Here is a 5,507-nt window from a genome sequence, read left to right on the forward strand (position 1 = left end):
GACCCAACACAATATTTTATAACTTAGAAGAGGGATGCCGTAATCTAAGCTATAAGATATTTGAAGGTATGTGAATGACGATTCACCAATTTCCACCATGAAAAACGAAATATTTAATTAGGTTTTAATTGGTTTAGAAACTCCTAGATTCTTTGAGATTCATTGAACTTTCTTCAATGACATGTTTCAATCTCGAGTGTGCCCTTCAAGTTTTGTGACTGGGATGCCGAGGATCACAAAACAAGGTGTGAAGTAACCATGCAAATTACTTGGTACCCTTAAGGTATTACCCCTCAATCGATGTGCCGGTTAACCACACACGCTCCATCGATACTATGATAAACATTAAGTCACCCTTTACCTACCTTGTTAAGTTCAAGTTAGTGTGCCGGTTAACCACACACGCTCCACTAACGACTTAAACAAAGTGTAAAGTGTAATTTCATGGATTAGCACCTTATTCACATTTTCCTAAAATAACTAAGATTGGGAATTCAATAAAGTTTAGTTACTTTAGTATTATCATTATACTTTTAATGAGAATTTATAAGTCCTTGTCCTACCCGTTCGGCTAACGACCCTCCACCGATCAAGGAAGCGGTGGGTGAGAGTGGACACCCATTAAGTTTCCATTTTATAGGCAACAACCTTATACCCCCCTTATAGACCGGCTTCGTGAATGAGGCGTACTAGCGGTAAGACGACTTGATCTTATACATATATAAATATTATTAAACTTATAATATTATAAAGTATAAGGGTTGAATTTTAACTTTTAAAATTCAAGGGGTTGGAACTAAAGTTTTTAATATGACTTTACATGTTCCAAAACTTGAGGGCAAGTTTTGTAAACTTTCAAAACTTTTCATTTCTTATAACTTATGAGTTAATGGTTATTAAAAATGAAGACTCTTCATTTTTTGTAACCTATGTGTTCTTTTAATGGTTATTTATAAATGTGACTTTTGGTTATTCATAACTTAAGAACTAGTTATGGACTCCATTAAAACACATAAAGATCAAGAATTAATCTAATCAATTATTAGCACATAATTTCTATGATCTTCTAAACTCATATGTTTATGAATGTTCATATCAAAAATTTCAAGAATCGTAAGTACATATACAAAACTTGAAATTTTGATACGAGCTTTTGAACAAAACTTCGATTTTCAAGTTTTTTTTTTTTGCATCAAGTATCAAATAAACAAACCAGACTCTGATACCACTGATGGGCTTTTAAGCATTCTAACACTCCTATGGTGTACATGCAACCCTAGAAACCTTGGATCTATGTTTGACTATGATACATGCAAATAATTTTTTTTCCAAGGTTCTTATCCTATCTAGCATGGCATGGGGAACTTGAATCAAATCAAGCTAGTAGAATTACTTACCTTGTAGTTGTAGTTGATTGCTTGGAGTTTTACAGCCTAGCACCAATAGTGTGGATGCCTCAAATGGAAATCACAAATCACCACAAACTTGGAACTTTGAGAGAATAGTAATCACCTTCTTGAAATCGGCCCTCTTACTTTACTCACCACAACTCATGTGATTTCAAGAACCAAAGCCTCCTTTATATAGTGTGGTGGATTAGGGTTACATTCATGTAAACCCTAATACCCATGTCTTTTCATTTCCATGAGATCCATGGGTTAAAGCTCCATGGAGTATCCATGGACTTTCCATGCAAGCCTAGCCCATTCCAAATAAGCATTAGCCCACACTATATAAATACAAGAGCCCATATTTAATTAGTCATACTTTTGATCTCTAAATTAATTCTAGATTAATTATAGATCAATACTAATTAAATAATATGATTTTATATTAATATATTAGGACTTATAATATATTAATAAATCATAACTTATACTATTCTCAAACGATTATCCATAAATTGTTTGGGTGAAGTGCAACCCAAATGGACCATGCCGGGTCGGGTCAAGTACATACCAAATATAGTTATGGACTTAGACACTATATCCAACAGTCTCCCACTTGGATAAGTCTAATAATTATAGTTGCAAGTATGACTTCAGGAACCGATCAGCAATCGTAGCTCTTTAAACTCTGTTGAACTATGAAGCGCCATTTTAGATAAGTGATCATATAATCATTTGTTCTAGATATCGGACAAATACATGGAACATGGTCTTGCTTATTGTCCAGCATTTGTTTCCCGATTTCCGATTTGTTTGACATAGAACTTAACTGAACACATCAATTTAGTTCTGACCGGGCCCGGTACATAGGTCAAAACAAAATCATCGAGGGGCCCAGATATCGCTTCTAATCCTAGAAGGAACAGATAAACTTCGACTCATATGTTTGCTCTACTACTTGTTGAATTACACACAAAAACACGGTTTATAACATCGAGTTACCAATGCGTTTTCGTGCAATCAATGCATAACCAACTCATAGGTAACAAATCATATCTCTAGGTTTGAAGACTTATATGATATTACCGTCTCACGATCACTCGAGATAAATTCCATGAAGTGATACAAGTGAGCGTGGGTTGAATCCAATACTCAGAACTTATGAGCACTCATGAGTGTTGTAGCCCCGCTTTGTCTAACATCTTAGACCTCTACAAGCCAACCCATGACAGTCTTGATTCATATCTACTTCCAACATATGACCGACTGTGGAGAGTTTGAATAATATGATATAAACCATAACATAATTATTCTGGAAGTCAAAACATGCAAAAAGAAATAATAGTAAACGATTGACAAGAGATAGCAACACTTTACTCATAAATAACAGCTTTTATTTATCATCAAATGTCAATTACATTTTACAAATTTCAAGATTATCTAACTACTAAAACTAATATCATCCTTCAGCCCTATGCTCCGAGCATGCTGGAGATGCTTAGCCCGAGTCAGTCCCTTCGTGAGGGGATCTGCTGGGTTCTCATCCGATGATACCCTCTTTGCCACGAGGATTCCTTCTTCTATTCGATGTCTAATGAAGTGATATTTTCTGTCAATGTGTCTAGATCTCCCATGATCTCTTGGTTCCTTGGCTAAGGCAACCGCACTATTGCTGTCACAGAAAATCTCCATTGGCTCCTTTATAGCTGGTATAACTCCAAGGTCTCCGATGAAGTTCTTTAGCCATATAGCCTCCTTTGCTGCCTCGCTTGCTGCTATATACTCTGATTCACAAGTGGAATCAGCCACTGTCTCCTGCTTGGAACTTTTCCAAGTAATTACCCCTCCGTTTAGAGTAAAGACCCAGCCCGACTGAGAGTGGAAATTATCCCTGTCAGTCTGAAAGCTAGCATCACTGTACCCTATAACTCTCAAGTCCTCACTGCCACCGAGGGTAAGGACCCAGTCCTTAGTCCTCCGTAGGTACTTGAGGATATTCTTTACCGCAATCCAGTGTGCCTTGCCAGGGTTCCCCTGATACCTGCTAACCATGCTCAAAGCAAAGGCTACATCAGGTCGAGTACACGTCATAGCATACATGATCGATCCTACAGCTGAAGCATAAGGTATTCGACTCATTTCTGCTATCTCAGCCTCAGTACTAGGGCTTTGTGTCTTACTCAATCCGGCGTTACTCTGGATGGGTAACTCTCCTTTCTTGGAGTTATGCATGTTGAACCTTTTCAACACTTTGTCCACATAGGTGCTTTGACTAAGTCCAATTAGTCTTTTACTCCTATTTCTCAAAATCCTTATCCCTAGGATATAGACAGCTTCTCCAAGGTCCTTCATAGCGAAACACTTCCCAAGCCAGGACTTTACTTCCTGCAGGGTTGGGATGTCATTTCCTGTGAGTAGTATGTCATCCACATACAGTACCAAAAAGCTGACTATACTCCCACTAGCCTTGATATAGACACAAGATTCATCTTCACTCCTTGAAAAGCCAAATTCTTTGATTTTCTCATCAAAGCAAAGATTCCATCTGCGAGGTGCCTGTTTTAATCCATAAATGGATTTCTCGAGCTTACACACTCTACTGGGGTACTCTGTACTGACAAAACCCTCTGGCTGAACCATGTAAACATCTTCAGCCAACTTTCCATTAAGGAAAGCGGTTTTGACATCCATTGGCCATATTTCATAATCATGAAATGCAGCAATGGCTAACAGAACCCTAATAGACTTAATCTTGGCCACTGGTGAAAAGGTCTCATCATAATCAACTCCCGGAGTTTGAGAATAACCCTTTGCAACCAGTCGTGCCTTATAAGTGTGTACATTACCATCCATGTCGGTCTTCTTCTTGAAGATCCATTTGCACCCAACTATCTTACGATCAGGTACATTGTCAACCAAGTTCCAAACTTGATTGTCATACATGGACTGTATCTCGCTATCCATAGCCTCTTTCCATTTAGCAGCCTCAGGGCCTGCCATGGCTTCCGTGTAGCTGTTAGGCTCATCCAGATTTACTAGTGTGTTATCACTGATAAGTGTCTCACCTTCTGCAGTAATATGAAAACCATAATAATGCTCAGGTGCATTCCTAACTCTGGTGGAACGCCTCAGAGGTATAGATTCTTCAGTCGGCTCAACAGGAGTTTCCTCCTCAGGTTGAGGGCTAGGGTTTGAGGTTCCTTCACCACTTAACTCTTGAATTTCCTCAAGGTCAATTTGCCTCCCACTGTCTCCTTGGCTCATGAATTCTCTCTCTCGAAAGAATCCTCTTCTTGCTACAAAGACCACATTATCACTGGGTCTGTAGAAGATGTAACCAAAGGATTTTTGTGGGTAGCCGATGAAAATACACCTTTCGCTTCGGGGTTCGAGCTTATTGTGAGGCTCGCGTCTCACGAAAGCCTCGCAACCCCAAATCTTGATGTGGTCTAGATTGGGAACTTTTCCAGTCCACACCTCGTGAGGTGTTTTGGCAACCTTCTTTGTAGGGACTAGATTAAGGATATGGGCGGCAGTCTCTAAGGCATACCCCCAAAATTAGATTGGTAGCGAAGCTCGACTCATCATAGAACGAATCATGTCCAACAAGGTCCGATTGAGCCTCTCAGCTACACCATTCAACTGTGGTGTCCTAGGAGGTGTCAATTGTGAGACAATCCCACATTCCTTAAGATAGTTAAGGAACTCAGTACTAAGATACTCACCACCACGATCGGATCGAAGCATCTTAATGTTCCTGCCCAACTGATTCTCCACTTCTTGCTTAAACTCTTTGAATTTCTCAAAGGTTTCTGACTTATGCTTGATTAGGTAGACATATCCATATCTACTAAAATCATCAGTAAAAGTCACATAGAACCGATTAGCATCTCTTGTGGCGGTTCTGAAGGGTCCACACACATCCGTGTGTATGAGGTCCAACAAACCTTCACCCCTAGCACAAGTGCCAGTAAAAGGTGACTTTGTCATTTTACCAAGCAAACAAGATTCACAACTATCATCTGACTTTAGGTCAAATGACTCCAAGACTCCATCCTTTTGGAGTTGGCCTATGTGTTTCTTGCTTACATGTCCAAGACGACAATGCCATAAGGATGC

Source organism: Lactuca virosa, chromosome 8, assembly GCF_052849685.1.
Source record: "Lactuca virosa cultivar CGN04683 chromosome 8, Lactuca_virosa_CGN04683_v6, whole genome shotgun sequence".
NCBI classification, from domain to species: domain Eukaryota; kingdom Viridiplantae; phylum Streptophyta; class Magnoliopsida; order Asterales; family Asteraceae; genus Lactuca; species Lactuca virosa.